A 26,938-nucleotide genomic window follows, 5' to 3' on the forward strand; every position below is an offset into this window, starting at 1 on the left:
GGGGCATTCTAAAACGAGAGGTCATAGTTTTAGAATAAGAGATTGCAAATTTAAAAAAGATTTGAGGAAAAACTACTTCTCCCAAAGGGTTGTGATTCTGTGGAATTCGTTACCCCAGGGTGCGTTGCATACAGGGAGAGTGAGTAAAGTTAAGGAGGGGTTAGAGAGATGTTTATTGGTAATGAGTTGATGGGTTATGGACAACGGGCAGGATGGTGGAGTTGAGGCCAGGATGGCATAAGCCAGGATCACATGGAAGGTGTTAGGCTCAGTAGGCTAAATTGCCTACTCCCGCTCCGAAGACGTGTGTTCTCGGGAGGAGGTGCTCTGGCTGATATTGCAATCGACCACTTCATCTGTAACTTTGTAGGTAGCAGATGAGGAACAACTCAGCCATGATAGAATGGCGTGCAGACTCGATCGGTCTAATGGCTTAATTCTGCTCCTATAACTTATGAACTTATCTTTTGAGCGACTTTGTGAGTTTCAAATTGAGAGGAAGAAGCAATTTCGAACTCAGGATTTATGCGCAATTAGGGCAGGGAGTGAAATAAGTAACTTTCTCACCTTTTTATAACGTGGTATCAACATGGACAGTGTTGGACGAATTCACCACCCTCCAAGCCCTTGAACAAATGCTAAAAATCACAGCATTTTTACTTTTTGCTCATGAAGTGGACCAAACAGAGACACAACAGACACATTACAGACGAGGATGGGATTTCATTCCACGTGTGTAGAGTACAATGGATTATTGTGCATCTCATTAACCACATGATACAACTCCTTTACTTTATTGAATTTTAATACGCGATCTTCTTACAGGCAAGTAGCTAAAGAACCCCTCCCGTCTACAAACAGGAGGAGGTTCATCCTGGAGAGCTGGCTGAAGAGAATTAGTGGAGAAGTCATCCCGGTAACCTCAACTGTACTGTGGGTAGCCGAAGAACTGGTGTCAAGGAGCGGTTCCACTGACAACGTATCCACCGGCACATATAGTGACGAAGACTGACAGGTTCAGATTGTCTCTTTCACTCTCACTCATTACCTGAGAGTGACAGGAATCCCCCATTTACAAACGGGACCAGAGAAGGGCAGAGCGAATGCACCTCACTCCCACATACAACATGTTGCCGGATTCAACACAACCAAAATATAAGAAAAGATCATCACCAAATATTATGTTCTCATAAATCCCACCGTCCCAAGTTCAATATAATATAAACAATTGTTATCAGTTGTGTGTCACTCTGACCTGCGAACTTCGTTCCACCAGAGTGTGCTGACATCTATTGGCCACGACACAGAACCGCAACAGAGCGGGGGAGATTCACATGAACTGTCGGTGTTGCAGAAACAGGTCAACATGAAGAACCGGTGATAGAATGTGATCGGCAGGACTGAGAGGTGTTAGAAGTAAGTAAAAGTTAAACAATCTATATTCATGTATTTCCCAATGGAGGTGGTAGAATTTGGAAGTGTTTATCTTGAGGATCAATTAAGACGAATAGCAGAAATGTTTTTAAGTGAAATCTGGACGAGTACAGGAGTGAGAATGGATTTCAGAGACAAACAAATAATGTTGCATGAAGTAGTCCATAGAATCCACCAATTCTATAGTCTGGGTGTAGGATCTCCTGGAGCACTGTAACAATTAGAGAAGTGTCTGTTTTCAATTATGAGCATTATGGAGAGGACGAATAACAATTTGCAGTATTTTCAGACACTGACAGATACTGACAGCAACAGAGACTGACAGAAAGTAACAATCTGACAGGTAAATCACACTCACAGATAAGAACTGAGACTGACAGATACAGTCAGACACTTACAGACAGTAACCCACACTGACAGATACAATTGTACATTCACACACAGTATCAAACACTGAAAGATACAATCACAACTCACATACACTGAAATACACTGATAGCTACAATCACACACAAACAGGCATTAACAGATACTGACAGTTACAATCACAACTCACAGACATTTACACACGCTGATACATCTAATCAGCGTGTGTCTGTTTAGCACAGGGCTAAATCGCTGACTTTGAAAGCAGACCAAGGCAGGCCAGCAGCACAGTTCAATTCACGTGACAGCCTCCCCGAACAGGCGCCGGAATGTGGCGACTAGGGGCTTTTCACAGTAACTTCATTTGAAGCTTACTTGTGACAATACGCGATTTTCATTTCATTTCATTTTCATACACTCACAGTCACAGACACTGACTGATACAATCGCACACTTACAGACAGTGACAGGCACTGATACACTCGCCCAGAACCCTCCTCTGCCGCCTCCACTGGGTGAAATTCCTCCTGTTTGTCCACTGGAGGTGTTTCTCGGCTACGTGCCTGTGAAAGCAGCCCCGGAAGCAGCGGGGGAGAGAGATTCCAGTCGCCAGGATGCAATTCTCCAATTGGATACTTCACGTTGCTCAGAACTTACACGCTCGTTTAGAGAATCATAGAATGGTTAAAGATCAGCGTGAGTCCATTCCGCCCACCGTGTCCATGTCAGTCGCCTGGAGCTGGCGTGTAGTCCTGTGATGAAGACAGAAAATGCTGTAAAATCTCAACAGGCCTGGCAGCAGATGTGGGGAGGGAAACAGAGAATGGGAAGGAGGGTCAGACTGGATTCGGAACTGTAACTCTCTGTCTCCCTCCACAGGTGTTGCCCGGCCATCCGAGTTATCCACAATTTTCTATTGCTGTTTCAGGATTTTATGAAGAATCGCCATAGCGGCATTGCCCTTGTGCTCGGCGCTTCTATTTATAAAGATTGGTCCCGGATGTCTATTGTTCTGTTCGCAGTGGAGGACAACGAACCAGAAAGAACCAAATTGACGCAATGATCCCGATAAGAAAAGCAAGGGACAAAGAAGACTTTCTTTTGATTTTACTTTCACAACCAAACCAAATTCAGCGGGAATTAAGAAGTCCATTGAGTTGCTCAAATAAACTTTGCTTGGGACGTAATGGTAAGGTGGTTTCAGCGGTACGTTGAGCGCACCTGGTTCGTTGGTCTAGGGGTATGATTCTCGCTTGGGGTCTTCTGCTGCAATAAAATGCTAGAGGTCACGTGTTCAAATCCTGGACGATCCTTGCAAAGCACTTTTTAATATCTATGCGATCGATATGGTGTCATTGACTGAACGAGGGAGCAGTTTGGAGAAAAAGGAGTGTGGGAGCGAGGGTCATGTTTGGGGCTTAACCGCTCTTTGACACCAGTTCTTTGGCTGCCCACAGTGCAGTCGAGGTGACACAGTTGACCACTCCCAGAACCCTCCTCTACCGCCTCCACTGGATGAATTTCCTCCTGTTTGTCCACTGGAGGGATTCTTCTGCGAAGTATCTGTGAAGGCTGCACCGTAAACAGCGGGGGAGAGAGATTCCAATCGCCAGGATGCAACTCTCCAATTGGATACTTCACGTTGCTCACACTCGTTTAGAGAATCATTAAATGGTAACAGATCAGGGTGAGTCCATTCCGCCCAACGTGTTCCTGACAATCGCCTAGAGCTGGCGTATAGTACCGTGATACAAACAAAAAATGCTGGAAAATCCCAACATGCCTGGCAGCAGCTGTGTTGAGCGAAACAGAGAATGGGAAGCAGGGTCATTCTGAATTCAGAATGGTAACTCTCTTCCTCTCTCCACAGATGTTACCATACCAGACGATTTGTCCAGCAATTTCTATTTGTCTTTCAGGATTTTATGGAGAATCTCCATAGCGGCATTGCCCTTGTGCCCGGCGCTTCTATTTACAAAGACTTGTCCCTTCTGTCTATTGTTCTGTTCCCCGTGGAGGCCAACAAACCAGAAAAAAACAAATTTACCCAATAATCTAAATAAGGAAAGCAAGGGGCAAAAGGGACTTCCTTTTGATTTTACTTTAACAACCAAACCAAATTCAACAGAATTAAGTCCGTTGAGTTGATAAAATAAGCTTTGCTTGGGAGGTAATGGTAAGATGGTTTCAGCGGAATACGGATCTCCGGCTTGTTCGTTGATCTAGGAGTATGATTCTCGCTTAGCGTCTTCTGATCGGCAAAATGCGATTGGTCCCGGGTTCAAACCCCCGCCGAGCCCTGCAAGGACTTTATAACATCTGTTCGATCGATATGGTCCCATTGACTAAACTCGGGAGCAGTTTGGAGGAAAAGGAGGGAGGGGCAAAGGTCATGTTTGGAGCTTAACCGCTCCTTGACATCAGTTCTTCGGCTGTCCACAGTACAGTCGAGGTGACTCAGTTGACCTCTTCCACAATCCTTCTCTGTCGCCTCCACTGGATGAATTCCCTTCTGTTTTGTCCACTGGAGGTGTTCTTCGGCTACATGTCTGTGAAAGTAGCACCGGTAGCAGCTGTGGAGGGAGATTACATACGCCAGGGTGTAACTCTCCAATTGGATACTTCCCGTTGCTAACTCTTGTTTAGAGAATCAAAAAATGGTTACAGATCAGGATGAGTCCATTCCGCCCACCGTGCCCATGACAGCCGCCTAGAGCTGGCGTGTAATCCCGTGATAAAAACAGAAAATGCTGGAAATCCTTAACAGGCCTGGCAGCAGCTATGGAGATGGAAACAGAGAATGGGAGGGAGTGTCGTACTGGATTCGGAACTGTAACTGTCTTTCTCTCTCCACAGATGTTGCCATACCAGTCAAGATATCCAACATTTTCTATTTCTCTTTAAGGATTTTATGAAGAATCTGCATAGCGGCATTGCCCTTGTGCTCGACTCTTCTAGTTGTAAAGACTGCTCACTTATGTCTATTGTTCTGTTCGCAGTGGACGCCACCAAACCAGAAAGAACCAAATTGACCCAGTGATCCCGATATAAAACCAGGGGACAAAAAGTCTTTTTTTTGATTTTACATCAGCAAGGAAACAAAATTTAACAGGAATTAAGAAGCACATTGACTTGATAAAATAAGCTTTGCTTCGGAGGAAATGGTAAATTGTTTCAGTGGAATGCACAAAGCGATTTAAATTCTATATTCATCGTCATTTCATTTCAAACTTGATGTGCTTTTACTATTTTTGAACCCTGTATCTGAGTGCCAGAGTCACAGATCTGATTATCCAGTCAGTAACTGATCTTTTCCTGTTGGGTTTTGCTGTGCCAATTTAAGCAGGATTCTCACGTCCTGAGGCCGCCTCTTCCCCGGTGAATTGGAGGCATTGGATCTTCCTGGGGTGAACATTTTGCTGGAGAAATGTAACCTCGTGGAGGAAAAGTTAATATCAGCAGTGGGATTCGGACCCATGCCTCCAGAGGAGACTGTGACCTTAACGCAGTGACTTCGAACGCTCGACCATCCTGACGCGCTGTCGCAAAAGATATGCTGCGTGCAAAAATCGATTAAAATTCTATCTTCGTCGTCATTTAATTTCAAGCTAGAAACAAGTAGCAGGTGGAAGGTACTGAGGGAGATAGTAAATGGGAGACCAAAAGACAGAGCAAGAGTAGGAAGGCAGTGCAGGGGTCCTCTGCGGTCATCTCCCTGCAAAACAGATATACCGCATTGGATACTGTTGAGGGAGATGGCTCACCAGGGGAAGGCAGCAGCAGCCAGGTTCATGGCACCGTGGCTGGCTCTGCTGCGCAGCTGGGCAGGAAGAAGAATAGCAGGGCTATAGTGATAGGGGACTCAATTGTAAGGGGAATAGACAGGCGGTTCTGCGGACGCAATCGAGACTCCAGGATGGTATGTTGCCTCCCTGGTGCAAGGGTCAAGGATGTCTCGGAGCGGCTGCAGGACATTCTGGAGGGGGGGGGGGGGTGAGGGTGAACAGCCAGCTGTCGTGGTGCACATATGCACCAACGATATAGGTAAAAAACGGGACGAGGTCCTACAAGCTGAATTTAGGGAGCTAGGAGGAAAACTAAAAAGTAGGACCTCAAAGGTAGTAATCTCAGGATTGCTACCAGTGCCACGAGCTAGTCAGAGTAGGAGTGTCAGGATAGAGAGGATGAATACGTGGCTCGAGAGATGGTGCAAGAGGGAGGGATTCAAATTCCTGGGACATTGGAACCGGTTCTGGGGGAGGTGGGACCAGTACAAACCGGACGGTCTGCACCTGGGCAGGACTGGAACTGATGCCCTAGGGGGGGGGGGGTGTTTGCTAGAGCTGTTGGGGAGAGTTTGAACTTATGTGGCAGGGGGATGGGAACCGATGCAGGAAGTTGGAAGGTTGTAAAACAGGGACATAAATAAAAGGCAGTAATGGGGAAAGTGTAAGGCAGAGAAGCCATAGTCAAAAATCAAAAAGGGCGACAGTACAAGGTACAGTGACTGAGGGGGAGCTCAGTGAATAGGACCACGAATAATAAAAGAAATAAAACGGGAAGTGAAAACATTAATGTTAAGCGACGCGGCAGGTTGTTACAGGAAGATATGGGTTCGATGACAAGGAAAATTAGGAGAAAGGTTAAGAGGAAATATAACTTAGGAGAGGTTACTGATCGAGGTGTTAAGATTCAGAACAGAGGTAAAAAAGCCAACATAAGTGTACTTTACCTGAATGCTCGTATTATTCAGAATAAGGTAAATGAGTTGATGGCGCAAATCGTCGTGAATGACTATGATTTAGTGGCCATTACTGAAACATGGTTAAAGGATGGTCACGACTGGGAGTTAAATATCCGAGGGTATCAAACCTTTCGGAAGGACAGAGTGGATGGTAAGGGAGGTGGTGTAGCTCTGTTATTTAAGGATGACATCCGGGCAACAGTAAGGGGTGACACCGGTGCTATGGAGGATAAGGTTGAATCCATTTGGGTGGAAATCAGGAATAGTAAGGCGAAAAAGTCACTGATAGGAGTAATCTATAGGCCACCAAATAGTAACATTATGGTGGGGCAGGCAATAAACAATGAAATAGCAGATGCATGTAGAAATGGTACAGCAGTTATCATGGGGGATTTTAATCTACATGTTGATTGGTTTAACCAAGTCAGTCAAGGCAGCCTTGAGGAGGAGTTTATAGAATGTATCCGCGATAGTTTCCTCGGTGGAACCTACGAGGGAACAAGCGGTCCTAGATCTGGTCCTGTGTAATGAGACAGGATTGATTCAGGATCTCATAGTTAGGGAACCTTTCGGAAGGAGCGATCACAATATGATGGAATTTAAAACACAGATGGAGGGTGAGAAGGTACAATCAAGCACTAGTGTTTTGCGCTTAAACAAAGGAGATTACAATGGGATGAGAGAAGAACTAGCTAAGATAGACTGGGAGCAAATATTTTATTGTGAAACAGTTGAGAAACAGTGGAGAACCTTCCAAGTGATTTTTCACAGTGCTCAGCAAAGGTAGATACCAACAAAAAGGAAGGGCGGTAAAAAGAGGGAAAATCGACCGTCGATATCTAAGGGAATAAGGGAGAGTATAAAATTGAAGGATAAAACATACAAAGTAGCAAAGATCAGTGGGAGACTAGAGGACTGGGAAATCTTTAGGGGGCAACTGAAAGCTACTAAAAAAAGCTATAAAGAAGAGTAAGATAGATTATGAGAGTAAACTTGCTCAGAATATAAAAACAGATAGTAAAGGTTTCGACAAATACATAAAACAAAAAAGAGTGGCTAAGGTAAATATTTGTCCTTTAGAGGATGAGAAGGGAGATTTAGTAATGGGAGATGAGGAAATGGCTGAGGAACTGAACAGGTTTTTTGGGTCGGTCTTCACAGTGGAAGACACAAATAACATGCCAGTGACTGATGGAAATGAGGCTATGACAGGTGAGGACCTTGAGAGGATTGTTATCACCAAGGAGGTAGTGATGGGCAAGCTCATGGGGCTAAAGGTAGACAAGTCTCCTGGACCTGATGGAATGCATCCCAGAGTGCTAAAAGGGATGGCTAGGGAAATTGCAAATGCACTAGTGATAATTTACCAAAATTATCTGGGGCCGTCCCGGCGGATTGGAAATTAGCAAACGTGACACCACTGTTTAAAAAAGGAGGTAGGCAGAAAGCGGGTAATTATAGGCCAGTGAGCTTAACTTCGGTAGTAGGGAAGATGCTGGTATCTATCATCAAGGAAGACATAGCGAGGCATCTGGATGGAAATTGTCCCACTGGACAGACGCAGCATGGGTTCATAAAGGGCAGGTCGCGCCTAACTAATTTAGTGGAATATTTTGAGGACATTAACAGTGCGGTAGATAACGGGGAGCCAATGGATGTGGTATATCTGGTATATCTGGATTTCCAGAAAGCCTTTGACAAGGTGCCACACAAAAGGTTGTTGCATCAGATAAAGATGCATGGCATTAAGGGGAAAGTAGTAGCATGGATAGAGGATTGGTTAATTAATAGAAAGCAAAGAGTGGGGATTAATGGGTGTTTCTCTGGTTGGCAATCAGTAGCTAGTGGTGTCCCTCAGTGATCAGTGTTGGGCCCACAACTGTTCACAATTTACATCGATGATTTGGAGTTGGGGACCAAGGGCAATGTGTCCAAGTTTGCATACGACACTAAGATAAGTGGTAAAGCAAAAAGTGCAGAGGATATTGGAAGTCTGCAGAGGGATTTGGATAGGCTAAGTGAATGGGCTAGGGTCTGGCAGATGGAATACAATGTTGACAAATGTGAGGTTATCCATTTTGGTAGGAATAACAGCAAAAGAGATTATTATTTAAATGATAAAATATTAAAACATGCTGCTGTGCAGAGAGACCTGGGTGTTCTAGTGCATGAGTCTCAAAAAGTTGGTTTTCAGGTGCAACAGGTGATTAAGAAGGCAAATGGAATTTTGTCCTTCATTGCTAGAGGGATGGAGTTTAAGACTGGGGACGTTCTGCTGCAATTGTATAAGGTGTTAGTGAGGCCACACCTAGAGTATTGTGTTCAGTTTTGGTCTCCTTGCTTGAGAAAGGACGTACTGGCACTGGAGGGTGTGCAGAGGAGATTCACTAGGTTAATCCCAGAGCTGAAGGGGTTGGATTACGAGGAGAGGTTGAGTAGACTGGGACTGTACTCATTGGAATTTAGAAGGATGAGGGGGGGGGGGGGGGATCTTATAGAAACATATGAGATTATGAAGGGAATAGAAAGGATAGATGCGGGCAGGTTGTTTCCACTGGCGGGTGAAAACAGAACTAGGGGGCATAGCCTCAAAATAAGGGGAAGTAGATTTAGGACTGAGTTTAGAAGGAACGTCTTCACCCAAAGCGTTGTGAATCTATGGAATTCCTTGCCCAGTGAAGCAGTAGAGGCTCCTTCATTAAATGTTTTTAAGATAAGGATAGATAGTTTTTTGAAGAATAAAGGGATTAAGGGTTATGGTGTTCGGGCCGGAAAGTGGAGCTGAGTCCACAAAAGATCAGCCATGATCTCATTGAATGGTGGAGCAGGCTCGAGGGGCCAGATGGCCTACTCCTGCTCCTAGTTCTTATATTATCCAGTTATGAACTGGGCTTCTCCCTGTGAGGTCTTGCTGTGCGAATGTAAGCAGGAATCTCATTCCCTGACCCATTGAATCTTCCTGGGGTTGCACATTTTGCTGGAGAAACGTAACCACGTGGAGGAAACGTTAATGTCAGAAGTAGGATTCGAACCCACCCCTCCAGAGGAGACTGCAACCTTAACGCAGTGCCTTCGACCGCTAGGCCATCCTGACGCGCTGTAACCAAAGATATGCTCCATCGGCGAATCGATTTAAATTCAATTTTCATCTTCATTTCATTTCAAACTAGATGTGGTTTTACTATTTTTGAACGCCAGCCAGACTCTTGTATCTGAGTGCGATCGTTCTCCAACACGCTGTGTGTTAAGGAGCTCTCATTTCTGCATTGATCAGTTTGCTCTTTTCAACAAAGTCCGTACTGCCGCCTACCTGTTCCTCACACGAAGGTATTACGAGTCTAAGATCTGAGCGGCGTGATGGATCCAATTATACAGTTGCATCTTGGCGACTGGAATCTCTCTGCACAGCTGCTTCTGGTGCTGCTTTCACAGGCTAGTAGCCTAATAGCCCCTCCAGTGTCCAAACACGAGGATGTTCATGCTGTAAAGGCGGCAGAAGAACATTCTGGGAGAAGCCAACTTATTCACATCCGCCAATACAACATGCCAGACTATTTACAACAAGGGAAGTGGAAATTTACGCGGAGTCCTGGGATCATTATTAATTCCTGATCCAGAGTTACTGAGCAGATCATGCCGTCATGAACTTGGCTTCTGCCTGTGGGAACTTGCTGTGCGAATTTAAGCACGAATCTCACGTCCCGAGGCCACCGCTTCCCCTTTGAATGGGAGGTATTGGATCTTCCTGGGCCTGAACATTTTGCTGGAGAAATGTAAGCACGTGGAAGAAAAGTTAATGTCAGAGGTGGCATTCGAACCCTCGCCTCCAGCAAGACAGTTCGGCCATCCTGACGAGCTGGGTGAAATGTTATGCTCCGTGCACAAATCGACATAGACATAGAACATACAGTGCTGTAGGAGGCCATTCGGCCCATCGAGTCTGCACCGACCCACCTAAGCCCTCAATTCCACCCTATCACCCTCATCCCGCAACCGGATAATCTTTCCTACCTTTGTGGACACGAAGGGCAATTTTGCATGGCCAATTCACCTAGCCTGCACGTCTATGGGCTGGAGGAGGAAACCGGAGCACCCGGGGTGAAATTCACGCAGACACAGGGAGAACATGCAGACTCCGCACAGACAGTGACCGAAGCCGGGAATCGAAACTGGAACCCTGGTGCTGTGAAGCAACTGTGCTAACCACGATGCTACCTTGCTGTCCAAAATTTCGAAATAAATTTCTTCTGCGATGGCCGAGAATCGAACACGGGTCAACTGCTTGGAAGGAAACTGTGCTCACCACTGTACCACCATCGCTCACAGACCCGCTTTGAATTATATCTTCATTCGCATTTTCTTTCTAATCAGTTGTGCTTTTCCTATTTTTTGAACACCAGCCATAATCCTGAATCTGAGTACCGTCCTTCTCCAAGCCGCTGGGGGCTAAGGAGCTTCGCATTGATGCATTGATCAGTTTGCTGCAATCAACAAAGACCGAACTCCCGCCGACCTGTTCCTCACACGACGGTATTGAGAGTCTAAGATCTGAGCGGCGTGAAGGATCCAATTATACAGTTGCATCCTTGCGACTGGAAACTCTCTCCACAGCTGATTCTGGTGCTGCTTTCACAAACAAGTAGCCAAAGAACCCTTCAGTGTCAAAACAGGAGGTCCCTCATGCTGTAAAGGCGGCAGAAGAACTTTCTGGAAGAAGCCAACTGATTCACGTCCGACAATCCAACCAGCCAGACTATTTACAACAAGGGAAGTGGAAGTTTACCCGGAGTCCTGAGGTCAGTATTAATTCGTCAACCAGAGTCACTGAGCAGATCATCCCGTCATGAACTGGGCTTCTGACAGTGGGGTCTTGCTGTGCGAATTTAAGTGCGAATCTCACGTGCCGAGGCAACCGCTTCCCCATTGAATGGGAGGTATTAGATCTTCCTGGGGTTGAACATTTATTGGAGAAATGTAACCTCGTGGAAAAAAAGGCAATGTCCGAAGTAGGATTCGAACCCACGCCTTCCAGAGGACAATGCGATCTTAACGCAGCGCCTTCGACCGCTCGGCCAGCCTGACGAGCTGGCGACAACGTTATGCTACGTGCACAAATAGACATAGACAGAGAACATACAGAGCAGAAGGAGTCCAGTCGGCCCATCGAGTCTGCACCGACCCACTTAAGACGTCAATTCCATCCTATCACACTCACCCCGCAACCCAATAAACCTTCCTACTTTTTTGGACACTAAGGGCAATTACGCATGACCAATTCCCCGAGCCAGCGCGTCTTCATGCTGTGGGAGGAATCCGGAGCACCCGGGGTGAAATTCACGCAGACATGGGGAGAACGTGCAGACTCCGCACAGACAGTGACCCAAGCCGGGAATCGAACCTGGAACCCTGGAGCTGTGAAACACCTGTGCTAACCACAGCGCTAGCTTGCTGCCGAAAATTTCGAAATAAGTTTTTTCTGCGATGGCCGGGCATCGAACCTAGATGAAATGCTTGGAAGGCAGCTATGCTCACCACTATACCACCATCACTCACTGAAGAACTTTAAATTCTATCTTCATTGACTTTTCATTTCTAATCAGTTGTGCTTTTCCTATTTTTGAACACCAGCCAGAGTCCTGTATCTGAGTGCCGTCCTTCTCCAAGCCGCTGGGGGTTAAGGAGCTTCGCATTGTTGCATTGATCAGTTTGCTGCAATCAACAAAGACCGAACTCCCGCCGGCCTGTTCCTCACACGAAGGTATTGAGAGTCTAAGATCTGAGCGGCGTGAAGGATCCAATTCTCCAGTTGCATCCTTGCGACTGGAATCTCTCTCCACAGCTGCTTCTGGTGCTGCTTTCACAAACAAGTAGCCAGAGAACCCTTCAGTGTCCAAACAGGAGGACGTTCATCCAGGAAAGGCTGCAGTAGAGTTTTCTGGGAGATGTCGACTGAGACACCTCAATAATCCAACCAGCCAGACTATTTACAACAAGAGACGAGACATTTACCCGGAATCCTGGGATCATTATTAATTCCTCAAATAGAGTCATGAGCAGATTATCCAGTTATGAACTGGGCTTTTGCCTGTGGGGTCTTGCTGTGCGAATATCAGCAGGAATCTCATTCCAGGAGGCCACCGCTTCCCCATTGAATGGGAGGTATTGGATCGTCCTGGTGTTGCAAATATTGCTGGAGAAACGTAACCACGTGGAGGAAAAGGGAATGTCAGAAGTGGGATTCGAACCCACGCCTCCAGAGGAGACTGCGACCTTAACGCAGCGCCTTCGACCGCTCGGCCATCCTGACGCACTGCGGCCAAAGATATGCTCCATGCGCAAATCGATTTAAATTTAATTTTCATCTTCATTTCATTTCAAACTAGATGTGGTTTTACTATTTTTGAACGCCAGCCAGACTCTTGCGTCTGAATGCGATTGTTCTCCAACGCGCTGTGTGTTAAGGAGCTCTCATTTCTGCATTGATCAGTTTGCTCCAATCAACAAAGTCCGTACTGCCGTCTAACTGTTCCTTCCACGAAGGTATTAAGAGTCTAAGATCTGAGTGGCGGGAAGGATCCAATGAGACAGTTGCATCCTGGCGACTGGAATCTCTCTGCACAGCTGCTTCTGGTGCTGCTTGCACAGACAAGTAGCCGAATAACGCCTCCAGTGCCAAACACGAGGATGTTCATGCTGTAAAGGCGGCAGAAGAACTTTCTGGAAGAAGCCAGCTGATTCACGTCCGACAATCCAACCAGCCAGACTATTTACAACAATGGAAGTGGAAATTTACCCGGAGTCCTGGGATCAGTATTAATTCGTCAACCAGAGTCACTGAGCATATCATCCAGTCATGAACTGGGCTTCTGACTGTGGGGTCTTGCTGTACGAATTTAAGTACGAATCTCGCATCCCGAGGCCACCGCTTCCCCATTGAATGGGAGGTATGAGATCTTCCTGGGGTTCAACAATTTTTGGAGAAATGAAACCTCGTGGAAAAAAAGGCAATGTCAGAAGTAGGATTCTAACGCACGCCTCCAGAGGAGACTGCGTCCTTAACCCGCGCCTTCGACCGCTCGGCCACCCTGACGAGCTGCAGAAACTGTTATGCTCGGTGCACAAGTCGACATAGAACATACAGTGCAGAAGGAGTCCATTCGGCTCATCGAGTCTGCACCGATCCCCTAAAGACCTCAATTCCATCCTATCACCCTCACCCCTCAACCCAATAATCCTTCCTACCTTTTTGGACACTAAGGGCAATTACGCATGACCAATTCCCCTAGCCTGCTCGTCTTTATGCCGTGGGAGGAAACCGGAGCACCCGGGGTGAAATTCACGCAGACATGGGGAGAACGTGCAGACTCCGCACAGACAGTGACCCAAGCCGGGAATCGAACCTGGAACCCTGGAGCTGTGAAACAATGTGCTACCTTGCTGCCCAAAATTTCGAAATAAGTTTTTTCTGCGATGGCCGGGCATCGAACCTAGATGAAATGCTTGGAAGGCAGCTATGCTCACCATTATACCACCATCGCTCACGGAAGAACTTTAAATTCTATCTTCATTGTCATTTCATTTCTCATCAGTTGTGGTTTTCCTATTTTTGAACACCAGCCAGAGTCCTGCATCTGAGTGCCGTCCTTCTCCAAGCCGCTGGGGGTTAAGGAGCTTCGCATTGTTGCATTGATCAGTTTGCTGCAATCAACAAAGACCGAACTCCCGCCGACCTGTTTCTCACATGAAGATATTGAGAGTCTAAGATCTGAGCGGCGTGAAGGATCCAATTATACAGTTGCATCCTTGCGACTGGAATCTCTCTCCACAGCTGCTTCTGGTGCTGCTTTCACAAACAAGTAGCCAGAGAACCCTTCAGTGTCCAAACAGGAGGACGTTCATCCAGTAAAGGCGGCAGAAGAGTTTTCTGGGAGATGTCGACTGAGACACCTCGACAATCCAACCAGCCAGACTATTTACAACAAGAGACGAGACATTTACCAGGAATCCTGGGATCATTATTAATTCCTCAAATAGAGTCATGAGCAGATTATCCAGTGATGAACTGGGCTTTTGCCTGTGGGGTCTTGCTCTGCGAATATCAGCAGGAATCTCATTCCAGGAGGCCACCGCTTCCCCATTGAATGGGAGGTATTGGATCGTCCTGGTGTTGCAAATATTGCTGGAGAAACGTAACCACGTGGAGGAAAAGGGAATGTCAGAAGTGGGATTCGAACCCACCCCTCCAGAGGAGACTGCGACCTTAACGCAGCGCCTTCGACCGCTCGGCCATCCTGACGCACTGTGGCCAAAGATATGCTCCATGCGCAAATCGATTTAAATTTAATTTTAATCTTCATTTCATTTCAAACTAGATGTGGTTTTACTATTTTTGAACGCCAGCCAGACTCTTGCGTCTGAGTGCGATCGTTCTCCAACGCGCTGTGTGTTCAGGAGCTCTCATTTCTGCATTGATCAGTTTGCTCCAATCAACAAAGTCCGTACTGCCGTCTAACTGTTCCTTCCACGAAGGTATGAAGAGTCTAAGATCTGAGTGGCGGGAAGGATCCAATGAGACAGTTGCATCCTGGCGACTGGAATCTCTCTGCACAGCTGCATCTGGTGCTGCTTTCACAGACAAGTAGCCGAATAACGCCTCCAGTGCCAAACACGAGGATGTTCATGCTGTAAAGGCGGCAGAAGAACTTTCTGGAAGAAGCCAGCTGATTCACGTCCGACAATCCAACCAGCCAGACTCTATACAACAATGGAAGTGGAAATATACCCGGAGTCCTGGTATCAGTATTAATTCGTCAACCAGAGTCACTGAGCATATCATCCAGTCATGAACTGGGCTTCTGACTGTGGGGTCTTGCTGTACGAATTTAAGTACGAATCTCGCGTCCCGAGGCCACCGCTTCCCCATTGAATGGGAGGTATGAGATCTTCCTGGGGTTCAACAATTTTTGGAGAAATGTAACCTCGTGGAAAAAAGGCAATGTCAGAAGTAGGATTCTAACGCACGCCTCCAGAGGAGACTGCGTCCTTAACCCGCGCCTTCGACCGCTCGGCCACCCTGACGAGCTGCAGAAACTGTTATGCTCGGTGCACAAATAGACATGGAACATACAGTGCAGAAGGAGTCCATTCGGCCCATCGAGTCTGTACCGATCCACTTCAGACCTCAATTCCATCCTATCACCCTCACCCCGGAACCCAATAATCCTTCCTACCTTTTTGGACACTAAGGGCAATTACGCATGACCAATTCCACTAGCCAGCTCGTCTTTATGCCGTGGGAGGAAACCGGAGCACCCGGGGTGAAATTCACGCAGAGATGGGGAGAACGTGCAGACTCCGCACAGACAGTGACCCAAGCCGGGAATCGAACCTGGAACCCTGGAGCTGTGAAACAACTGTGCTACCTTGCTGCCCAAAATTTCGAAATAAGTTTTTTCTGCGATGGCCGGGCATCGAACCCAGGTCAACTGCTTGGAAGGCAGCTATGCTCACCATTATACCACCATCGCTCACGGAAGAACTTTAAATTCTATCTTCATTGTCATTTCATTTCTCATCAGTTGTGGTTTTCCTATTTTTGAACACCAGCCAGAGTCCTGCATCTGAGTGCCGTCCTTCTCCAAGCCGCTGGGGGTTAAGGAGCTTCGCATTGTTGCATTGATCAGTTTGCTGCAATCAACAAAGACCGAACTCCCGCCGACCTGTTTCTCACATGAAGATATTGAGAGTCTAAGATCTGAGCGGCGTGAAGGATCCAATTATACAGTTGCATCCTTGCGACTGGAATCTCTCTCCACAGCTGCTTCTGGTGCTGCTTTCACAAACAAGTAGCCAGAGAACCCTTCAGTGTCCAAACAGGAGGACGTTCATCCAGTAAAGGCGGCAGAAGAGTTTTCTGGGAGATGTCGACTGAGACACCTCGACAATCCAACCAGCCAGACTATTTACAACAAGAGACGAGACATTTACCAGGAATCCTGGGATCATTATTAATTCCTCAAATAGAGTCATGAGCAGATTATCCAGTGATGAACTGGGCTTTTGCCTGTGGGGTCTTGCTCTGCGAATATCAGCAGGAATCTCATTCCAGGAGGCCACCGCTTCCCCATTGAATGGGAGGTATTGGATCGTCCTGGTGTTGCAAATATTGCTGGAGAAACGTAACCACGTGGAGGAAAAGGGAATGTCAGAAGTGGGATTCGAACCCACCCCTCCAGAGGAGACTGCGACCTTAACGCAGCGCCTTCGACCGCTCGGCCATCCTGACGCACTGTGGCCAAAGATATGCTCCATGCGCAAATCGATTTAAATTTAATTTTCATCTTCATTTCATTTCAAACTAGATGTGGTTTTACTATTTTTGAACGCCAGCCAGACTCTTGCGTCTGAGTGCGATCGTTCTCCAACGCGCTGTGTGTTCAGGAGCTCTCATTTCTGCATTGATCAGTTTGCTCCAATCAACAAAGTCCGTACTGCCGTCTAACTGTTCCTTCCACGAAGGTATGAAGAGTCTAAGATCTGAGTGGCGGGAAGGATCCAATGAGACAGTTGCATCCTGGCGACTGGAATCTCTCTGCACAGCTGCATCTGGTGCTGCTTTCACAGACAAGTAGCCGAATAACGCCTCCAGTGCCAAACACGAGGATGTTCATGCTGTAAAGGCGGCAGAAGAACTTTCTGGAAGAAGCCAGCTGATTCACGTCCGACAATCCAACCAGCCAGACTCTATACAACAATGGAAGTGGAAATATACCCGGAGTCCTGGTATCAGTATTAATTCGTCAACCAGAGTCACTGAGCATATCATCCAGTCATGAACTGGGCTTCTGACTGTGGGGTCTTGCTGTACGAATTTAAGTACGAATCTCGCGTCCCGAGGCCACCGCTTCCCCATTGAATGGGAGGTATGAGATCTTCCTGGGGTTCAACAATTTTTGGAGAAATGTAACCTCGTGGAAAAAAGGCAATGTCAGAAGTAGGATTCTAACGCACGCCTCCAGAGGAGACTGCGTCCTTAACCCGCGCCTTCGACCGCTCGGCCACCCTGACGAGCTGCAGAAACTGTTATGCTCGGTGCACAAATAGACATGGAACATACAGTGCAGAAGGAGTCCATTCGGCCCATCGAGTCTGTACCGATCCACTTCAGACCTCAATTCCATCCTATCACCCTCACCCCGGAACCCAATAATCCTTCCTACCTTTTTGGACACTAAGGGCAATTACGCATGACCAATTCCACTAGCCAGCTCGTCTTTATGCCGTGGGAGGAAACCGGAGCACCCGGGGTGAAATTCACGCAGAGATGGGGAGAACGTGCAGACTCCGCACAGACAGTGACCCAAGCCGGGAATCGAACCTGGAACCCTGGAGCTGTGAAACAACTGTGCTACCTTGCTGCCCAAAATTTCGAAATAAGTTTTTTCTGCGATGGCTGGGAATCGAACCCAGGTCAACTGCTTGGAAGGCAGCTCGGCTCACCATTATACCACCATCGCTCACTGAAGAATTTTAAATTATATCTTCATTGTCATTTCATTTCTAATCAGTTGTGCTTTTCCTATTTTTGAACACCAGCCAGAGTCCTGCATCTGAGTGCCGTCCTTCTCCAAGCCGCTGGGGGTTAAGGAGCTTCGCGTCGTTGCATTGATCAGTTTGCTGCAATCAACAAAGACCGAACTCCCGCCGACCTGTTCCTCACATGAAGATATTGAGAGTCTAAGATCTGAGCGGCGTGAAGGATCCAATTATACAGTTGCATCCTTGCGACTGGAATCTCTCTCCACAGCTGCTTCTGGTGCTGCTTTCACAAACAAGTAGCCAGAAAACCCTTCAGTGTCCAAACAGGAGGACGTTCATCCAGTAAAGGCGGCAGAAGAGTTTTCTGGGAGATGTCGACTGAGACACCTCGACAATCCAACCAGCCAGACTATTTACAACAAGAGACGAGACATTTACCAGGAATCCTGGGATCATTATTAATTCCTCAAATAGAGTCATGAGCAGATTATCCAGTGATGAACTGGGCTTTTGCCTGTGGGGTCTTGCTGTGCGAATATCAGCAGGAATCTCATTCCAGGAGGCCACCGCTTCCCCATTGAATGGGAGGTATTGGATCGTCCTGGTGTTGCAAATATTGCTGGAGAAACGTAACCACGTGGAGGAAAAGGGAATGTCAGACGTGGGATTCGAACCCACGCCTCCAGAGGAGACTGCGACCTTAACGCAGCGCCTTCGACCGCTCGGCCATCCTGACGCACTGTGGCCGAAGATATGCTCCATGCGCAAATCGATTAAAATTTAATTTTCATCTTCATTTCATTTCAAACTAGATGTGGTTTTACTATTTTTGAACGCCAGCCAGACTCTTGCGTCTGAATGCGATCGTTCTCCAACGCGCTGTGTGTTAAGGAGCTCTCATTTCTGCATTGATCAGTTTGCTCCAATCAACAAAGTCCGTACTGCCGTCTAACTGTTCCTTCCACGAAGGTATTAAGAGTCTAAGATCTGAGTGGCGGGAAGGATCCAATGAGACAGTTGCATCCTGGCGACTGGAATCTCTCTGCACTGCTGCTTCTGGTGCTGCTTGCACAGACAAGTAGCCGAATAACGCCTCCAGTGCCAAACACGAGGATGTTCATGCTGTAAAGGCGGCAGAAGAACTTTCTGGAAGAAGCCAGCTGATTCACGTCCGACAATCCAACCAGCCAGACTCTATACAACAATGGAAGTGGAAATATACCCGGAGTCCTGGTATCAGTATTAATTCGTCAACCAGAGTCACTGAGCATATCATCCAGTCATGAACTGGGCTTCTGACTGTGGGGTCTTGCTGTAATAATTTAAGTACGAATCTCGCGTCCCGAGGCCACCGCTTCCCCATTGAATGGGAGGTATGAGATCTTCCTGGGGTTCAACAATTTTTGGAGAAATGTAACCTCGTGGAAAAAAAGGCAATGTCAGAAGTAGGATTGTAACGCACGCCTCCAGAGGAGACTGCGTCCTTAACCCGCGCCTTCGACCGCTCGGCCACCCTGACGAGCTGCAGAAACTGTTATGCTCGGTGCACAAATAGACATGGAACATACAGTGCAGAAGGAGTCCATTCGGCCCATCGAGTCCGCACCGATCCACTTAAGACCTCAATTCCATCCTATCACCCTCACCCCGCAACCCAATAATCCTTCCTAACTTTTTGGACACTAAGGGCAATTACGCATGACCAATTCCCCGAGCCAGCTCGTCTTTATGCCGTGGGAGGAAACCGGAGCACCCGGGGTGAAATTCACGCAGACATGGGGAGAACGTGCAGATTCCGCACAGACAGTGACCCAAGCCGGGAATCGAACCTGGAACCCTGGAGCTGTGAAACAACTGTGCTACCTTGCTGCCCAAAATTTCGAAATAAGTTTTTTCTGCGATGGCTGGGAATCGAACCCAGGTCAACTGCTTGGAAGGCAGCTATGCTCACCATTATACCACCATCGCTCACTGAAGAATTTTAAATTCTATCTTCATTGTCATTTCATTTCTAATCAGTTGTGCTTTTCCTATTTTTGAACACCAGCCAGAGTCCTGCATCTGAGTGCCGTCCTTCTCCAAGCCGCTGGGGGTTAAGGAGCTTCGCGTCGTTGCATTGATCAGTTTGCTGCAATCAACAAAGACCGAACTCCCGCCGACCTGTTCCTCACATGAAGATATTGAGAGTCTAAGATCTGAGCGGCGTGAAGGATCCAATTATACAGTTGCATCCTTGCGACTGGAATCTCTCTCCACAGCTGCTTCTGGTGCTGCTTTCACAAACAAGTAGCCAGAAAACCCTTCAGTGTCCAAACAGGAGGACGTTCATCCAGTAAAGGCGGCAGAAGAGTTTTCTGGGAGATGTCGACTGAGACACCTCGACAATCCAACCAGCCAGACTATTTACAACAAGAGACGAGACATTTACCAGGAATCCTGGGATCATTATTAATTCCTCAAATAGAGTCATGAGCAGATTATCCAGTGATGAACTGGGCTTTTGCCTGTGGGGTCTTGCTGTGCGAATATCAGCAGGAATCTCATTCCAGGAGGCCACCGCTTCCCCATTGAATGGGAGGTATTGGATCGTCCTGGTGTTGCAAATATTGCTGGAGAAACGTAACCACGTGGAGGAAAAGGGAATGTCAGAAGTGGGATTCGAACCCACGCCTCCAGAGGAGACTGCGACCTTAACGCAGCGCCTTCGACCGCTCGGCCATCCTGACGCACCGTGGCCAAAGATATGCTCCATGCGCAAATCGATTTAAATTTAATTTTCATCTTCATTTCATTTCAAACTAGATGTGGTTTTACTATTTTTGAACGCCAGCCAGGCTCTTGCGTCTGAATGCGATCGTTCTCCAACGCGCTGTGTGTTAAGGAGCTCTCATTTCTGCATTGATCAGTTTGCTCCAATCAACAAAGTCCGTACTGCCGTCTAACTGTTCCTTCCACGAAGGTATTAAGAGTCTAAGATCTGAGTGGCGGGAAGGATCCAATGAGACAGTTGCATCCTGGCGACTGGAATCTCTCTGCACAGCTGCTTCTGGTGCTGCTTGCACAGACAAGTAGCCGAATAACGCCTCCAGTGCCAAACACGAGGATGTTCATGCTGTAAAGGCGGCAGAAGAACTTTCTGGAAGAAGCCAGCTGATTCACGTCCGACAATCCAACCAGCCAGACTATTTACAACAATGGAAGTGGAAATTTACCCGGAGTCCTGGTATCAGTATTATTTCGTCAACCAGAGTCACTGAGCATATCATCCAGTCATGAACTGGGCTTCTGACTGTGGGGTCTTGCTGTACGAATTTAAGTACGAATCTCGCGTCCCGAGGCCACCGCTTCCCCATTGAATGGGAGGTATGAGATCTTCCTGGGGTTCAACAATTTTTGGAGAAATGTAACCTCGTGGAAAAAAAGGCAATGTCAGAAGTAGGATTCTAACGCACGCCTCCAGAGGAGACTGCGTCCTTCACCCGCGCCTTCGACCGCTCGGCCACCCTGACGAGCTGCAGAAACTGTTATGCTCGGTGCACAAATAGACATAGAACATACAGTGCAGAAGGAGTCCATTCGGCCCATCGAGTCTGCACCGATCCACTTAAGACCTCAATTCCATCCTATCACCCTCACCCCGCAACCCAATAATCCTTCCTACCTTTTTGGACACTAAGGGCAATTACGCATGACCAATTCCCCGAGCCAGCTCGTCTTTATGCCGTGGGAGGAAACCGGAGCGCCCGGGGTGAAATTCACGCAGACATGGGGAGAACGTGCAGACTCCGCACAGACAGTGACCCAAGCCGGGAATCGAACCTGGAACCCTGGAGCTGTGAAACAACTGTGCTACCTTGCTGCCCAAAATTTCGAATAAAGTTTTTTCTGCGATGGCTGGGAATCGAACCCAGGTCAACTGCTTGGAAGGCAGCTATGCTCACCATTACACCACCATCGCTCACTGAAGAATTTTAAATTCTATCTTCATTGTCATTTCATTTCTAATCAGTTGTGCTTTTCCTATTTTTGAACACCAGCCAGAGTCCTGCATCTGAGTGCCGTCCTTCTCCAAGCCGCTGGGGGTTAAGGAGCTTCGCGTCGTTGCATTGATCAGTTTGCTGCAATCAACAAAGACCGAACTCCCGCCGACCTGTTCCTCACATGAAGATATTGAGAGTCTAAGATCTGAGCGGCGTGAAGGATCCAATTATACAGTTGCATCCTTGCGACTGGAATCTCTCTCCACAGCTGCTTCTGGTGCTGCTTTCACAAACAAGTAGCCAGAAAACCCTTCAGTGTCCAAACAGGAGGACGTTCATCCAGTAAAGGCGGCAGAAGAGTTTTCTGGGAGATGTCGACTGAGACACCTCGACAATCCAACCAGCCAGACTATTTACAACAAGAGACGAGACATTTACCAGGAATCCTGGGATCATTATTAATTCCTCAAATAGAGTCATGAGCAGATTATCCAGTGATGAACTGGGCTTATGCCTGTGGGGTCTTGCTGTGCGAATATCAGCAGGAATCTCATTCCAGGAGGCCACCGCTTCCCCATTGAATGGGAGGTATTGGATCGTCCTGGTGTTGCAAATATTGCTGGAGAAACGTAACCACGTGGAGGAAAAGGGAATGTCAGAAGTGGGATTCGAACCCACGCCTCCAGAGGAGACTGCGACCTTAACGCAGCGCCTTCGACCGCTCGGCCATCCTGACGCACTGTGGCCAAAGATATGCTCCATGCGCAAATCGATTTAAATTTAATATTCATCTTCATTTCATTTCAAACTAGATGTGGTTTTACTATTTTTGAACGCCAGCCAGACTCTTGCGTCTGAATGCGATCGTTCTCCAACGCGCTGTGTGTTAAGGAGCTCTCATTTCTGCATTGATCAGTTTGCTCCAATCAACAAAGTCCGTACTGCCGTCTAACTGTTCCTTCCACGAAGGTATTAAGAGTCTAAGATCTGAGTGGCGGGAAGGATCCAATGAGACAGTTGCATCCTGGCGACTGGAATCTCTCTGCACAGCTGCTTCTGGTGCTGCTTGCACAGACAAGTAGCCGAATAACGCCTCCAGTGCCAAACACGAGGATGTTCATGCTGTAAAGGCGGCAGAAGAACTTTCTGGAAGAAGCCAGCTGATTCACGTCCGACAATCCAACCAGCCAGACTATTTACAACAATGGAAGTGGAAATTTACCCGGAGTCCTGGTATCAGTATTAATTCGTCAACCAGAGTCACTGAGCATATCATCCAGTCATGAACTGGGCTTCTGACTGTGGGGTCTTGCTGTACGAATTTAAGTACGAATCTCGCGTCCCGAGGCCACCGCTTCCCCATTGAATGGGAGGTATGAGATCTTCCTGGGGTTCAACAATTTTTGCAGAAATGTAACCTCGTGGAAAAAAAGGCAATGTCAGAAGTAGGATTCTAACGCACGCCTCCAGAGGAGACTGCGTCCTTCACCCGCGCCTTCGACCGCTCGGCCACCCTGACGAGCTGCAGAAACTGTTGTGCTCGGTGCACAAATAGACATAGAACATACAGTGCAGAAGGAGTCCATTCGGCCCATCGAGTCTGCACCGATCCACTTAAGACCTCAATTCCATCCTATCACCCTCACCCCGCAACCCAATAATCCTTCCTACCTTTTTAGACACTAAGGGCAATTACGCATGACCAATTCCCCGAGCCAGCTCGTCTTTATGCCGTGGGAGGAAACTGGAGCACCCGGGGTGAAATTCACGCAGACATGGGGAGAACGTGCAGACTCCGCACAGACAGTGACCCAAGCCGGGAATCGAACCTGGAACCCTGGAGCTGTGAAACAACTGTGCTACCTTGCTGCCCAAAATTTCGAATTAAGTTTTTTCTGCGATGGCTGGGAATCGAACCCAGGTCAACTGCTTGGAAGGCAGCTATGCTCACCATTATACCACCATCGCTCACTGAAGAATTTTAAATTCTATCTTCATTGTCATTTCATTTCTAATCAGTTGTGCTTTTCCTATTTTTGAACACCAGCCAGAGTCCTGCATCTGAGTGCCGTCCTTCTCCAAGCCGCTGGGGGTTAAGGAGCTTCGCGTCGTTGCATTGATCAGTTTGCTGCAATCAACAAAGACCGAACTCCCGCCGACCTGTTCCTCACATGAAGATATTGAGAGTCTAAGATCTGAGCGGCGTGAAGGATCCAATTATACAGTTGCATCCTTGCGACTGGAATCTCTCTCCACAGCTGCTTCTGGTGCTGCTTTCACAAACAAGTAGCCAGAAAACCCTTCAGTGTCCAAACAGGAGGACGTTCATCCAGTAAAGGCGGCAGAAGAGTTTTCTGGGAGATGTCGACTGAGACACCTCGACAATCCAACCAGCCAGACTATTTACAACAAGAGACGAGACATTTACCAGGAATCCTGGGATCATTATTAATTCCTCAAATAGAGTCATGAGCAGATTATCCAGTGATGAACTGGGCTTATGCCTGTGGGGTCTTGCTGTGCGAATATCAGCAGGAATCTCATTCCAGGAGGCCACCGCTTCCCCATTGAATGGGAGGTATTGGATCGTCCTGGTGTTGCAAATATTGCTGGAGAAACGTAACCACGTGGAGGAAAAGGGAATGTCAGAAGTGGGATTCGAACCCACGCCTCCAGAGGAGACTGCGACCTTAACGCAGCGCCTTCGACCGCTCGGCCATCCTGACGCACTGTGGCCAAAGATATGCTCCATGCGCAAATCGATTTAAATTTAATTTTCATCTTCATTTCATTTCAAACTAGATGTGGTTTTACTATTTTTGAACGCCAGCCAGACTCTTGCGTCTGAATGCGATCGTTCTCCAACGCGCTGTGTGTTAAGGAGCTCTCATTTCTGCATTGATCAGTTTGCTCCAATCAACAAAGTCCGTACTGCCGTCTAACTGTTCCTTCCACGAAGGTATTAAGAGTCTAAGATCTGAGTGGCGGGAAGGATCCAATGAGACAGTTGCATCCTGGCGACTGGAATCTCTCTGCACAGCTGCATCTGGTGCTGCTTTCACAGACAAGTAGCCGAATAACGCCTCCAGTGCCAAACACGAGGATGTTCATGCTGTAAAGGCGGCAGAAGAACTTTCTGGAAGAAGCCAGCTGATTCACGTCCGACAATCCAACCAGCCAGACTATATACAACAATGGAAGTGGAAATATACCCGGAGTCCTGGTATCAGTATTAATTCGTCAACCAGAGTCACTGAGCATATCATCCAGTCATGAACTGGGCTTCTGACTGTGGGGTCTTGCTGTACGAATTTAAGTACGAATCTCGCGTCCCGAGGCCACCGCTTCCCCATTGAATGGGAGGTATGAGATCTTCCTGGGGTTCAACAATTTTTGGAGAAATGTAACCTCGTGGAAAAAAAGGCAATGTCAGAAGTAGGATTCTAACGCACGCCTCCAGAGGAGACTGCGTCCTTAACCCGCATCTTCGACCGCTCGGCCACCCTGACGAGCTGCAGAAACTGTTATGCTCGGTGCACAAATAGACATAGAACATACAGTGCAGAAGGAGTCCATTCGGCCCATCGAGTCTGCACCGATCCACTTAAGACCTCAATTCCATCCTATCACCCTCACCCCGCAACCCAATAATCCTTCCTACCTTTTTGGACACTAAGGGCAATTACGCATGACCAATTCCCCGAGCCAGCTCGTCTTTATGCCGTGGGAGGAAACCGGAGCACCCGGGGTGAAATTCACGCAGACATGGGGAGAACGTGCAGACTCCGCACAGACAGTGACCCAAGCCGGGAATCGAACCTGGAACCCTGGAGCTGTGAAACAACTGTGCTACCTTGCTGCCCAAAATTTCGAAATAAGTTTTTTCTGCGATGGCTGGGAATCGAACCCAGGTCAACTGCTTGGAAAGCCGCTATGCTCACCATTATACCACCATCGCTCACTGAAGAATTTTAAATTACATCTTCATTGTCATTTCATTTCTAATCAGTTGTGCTTTTCCTATTTTTGAACACCAGCCAGAGTCCTGCATCCGAGTGCCGTCCTTCTCCAAGCCGCTGGGGGTTAAGGAGCTTCGCGTCGTTGCATTGATCAGTTTGCTGCAATCAACAAAGACCGAACTCCCGCCGACCTGTTCCTCACATGAAGATATTGAGAGTCTAAGATCTGAGCGGCGTGAAGGATCCAATTATACAGTTGCATCCTTGCGACTGGAATCTCTCTCCACAGCTGCTTCTGGTGCTGCTTTCACAAACAAGTAGCCAGAAAACCCTTCAGTGTCCAAACAGGAGGACGTTCATCCAGTAAAGGCGGCAGAAGAGTTTTCTGGGAGATGTCGACTGAGACACCTCGACAATCCAACCAGCCAGACTATTTACAACAAGAGACGAGACATTTACCAGGAATCCTGGGATCATTATTAATTCCTCAAATAGAGTCATGAGCAGATTATCCAGTGATGAACTGGGCTTATGCCTGTGGGGTCTTGCTGTGCGAATATCAGCAGGAATCTCATTCCAGGAGGCCGCCGCTTCCCCATTGAATGGGAGGTATTGGATCGTCCTGGTGTTGCAAATATTGCTGGAGAAACGTAACCACGTGGAGGAAAAGGGAATGTCAGAAGTGGGATTCGAACCCACGCCTCCAGAGGAGACTGCGACCTTAACGCAGCGCCTTCGACCGCTCGGCCATCCTGACGCACTGTGGCCAAAGATATGCTCCATGCGCAAATCGATTTAAATTTAATTTTCATCTTCATTTCATTTCAAACTAGATGTGGTTTTACTATTTTTGAACGCCAGCCAGACTCTTGCGTCTGAATGCGATCGTTCTCCAACGCGCTGTGTGTTAAGGAGCT

At 47.5% G+C, this 26,938-nt stretch overlaps 14 non-coding genes across 14 annotated transcripts; all 14 read right to left on the bottom strand.

Moving 5' to 3' along the window:
* Positions 1-9,555: 9,555 nt before the first annotated feature.
* trnal-aag (transfer RNA leucine (anticodon AAG)) lies at positions 9,556-9,638 on the bottom strand. The gene has a single exon. It is a non-coding gene; the product is annotated as a tRNA-Leu (tRNA).
* A 3,130-nt stretch (positions 9,639-12,768) lies between these two features.
* Positions 12,769-12,851, bottom strand: trnal-aag (transfer RNA leucine (anticodon AAG)). The gene has a single exon. It is a non-coding gene; the product is annotated as a tRNA-Leu (tRNA).
* A 1,906-nt stretch (positions 12,852-14,757) lies between these two features.
* Positions 14,758-14,840, bottom strand: trnal-aag (transfer RNA leucine (anticodon AAG)). Its single transcript has one exon. It is a non-coding gene; the product is annotated as a tRNA-Leu (tRNA).
* A 1,159-nt stretch (positions 14,841-15,999) lies between these two features.
* trnag-ucc (transfer RNA glycine (anticodon UCC)) lies at positions 16,000-16,071 on the bottom strand. Its single transcript has one exon. It is a non-coding gene; the product is annotated as a tRNA-Gly (tRNA).
* A 675-nt stretch (positions 16,072-16,746) lies between these two features.
* trnal-aag (transfer RNA leucine (anticodon AAG)) lies at positions 16,747-16,829 on the bottom strand. The gene has a single exon. It is a non-coding gene; the product is annotated as a tRNA-Leu (tRNA).
* A 1,906-nt stretch (positions 16,830-18,735) lies between these two features.
* trnal-aag (transfer RNA leucine (anticodon AAG)) lies at positions 18,736-18,818 on the bottom strand. The gene has a single exon. It is a non-coding gene; the product is annotated as a tRNA-Leu (tRNA).
* Positions 18,819-19,978: 1,160 nt separating this feature from the next.
* On the bottom strand, positions 19,979-20,050 carry trnag-ucc (transfer RNA glycine (anticodon UCC)). Its single transcript has one exon. It is a non-coding gene; the product is annotated as a tRNA-Gly (tRNA).
* Positions 20,051-20,725: 675 nt separating this feature from the next.
* trnal-aag (transfer RNA leucine (anticodon AAG)) lies at positions 20,726-20,808 on the bottom strand. The gene has a single exon. It is a non-coding gene; the product is annotated as a tRNA-Leu (tRNA).
* A 1,160-nt stretch (positions 20,809-21,968) lies between these two features.
* trnag-ucc (transfer RNA glycine (anticodon UCC)) lies at positions 21,969-22,040 on the bottom strand. The gene has a single exon. It is a non-coding gene; the product is annotated as a tRNA-Gly (tRNA).
* A 675-nt stretch (positions 22,041-22,715) lies between these two features.
* trnal-aag (transfer RNA leucine (anticodon AAG)) lies at positions 22,716-22,798 on the bottom strand. The gene has a single exon. It is a non-coding gene; the product is annotated as a tRNA-Leu (tRNA).
* Positions 22,799-23,958: 1,160 nt separating this feature from the next.
* Positions 23,959-24,030, bottom strand: trnag-ucc (transfer RNA glycine (anticodon UCC)). The gene has a single exon. It is a non-coding gene; the product is annotated as a tRNA-Gly (tRNA).
* A 675-nt stretch (positions 24,031-24,705) lies between these two features.
* trnal-aag (transfer RNA leucine (anticodon AAG)) lies at positions 24,706-24,788 on the bottom strand. The gene has a single exon. It is a non-coding gene; the product is annotated as a tRNA-Leu (tRNA).
* A 1,160-nt stretch (positions 24,789-25,948) lies between these two features.
* Positions 25,949-26,020, bottom strand: trnag-ucc (transfer RNA glycine (anticodon UCC)). Its single transcript has one exon. It is a non-coding gene; the product is annotated as a tRNA-Gly (tRNA).
* A 675-nt stretch (positions 26,021-26,695) lies between these two features.
* On the bottom strand, positions 26,696-26,778 carry trnal-aag (transfer RNA leucine (anticodon AAG)). Its single transcript has one exon. It is a non-coding gene; the product is annotated as a tRNA-Leu (tRNA).
* Positions 26,779-26,938: the final 160 nt, after the last annotated feature.

The sequence above is a fragment of the Scyliorhinus torazame genome, chromosome 24 (genome assembly GCF_047496885.1).
Source record: "Scyliorhinus torazame isolate Kashiwa2021f chromosome 24, sScyTor2.1, whole genome shotgun sequence".
NCBI lineage: Eukaryota > Metazoa > Chordata > Chondrichthyes > Carcharhiniformes > Scyliorhinidae > Scyliorhinus > Scyliorhinus torazame.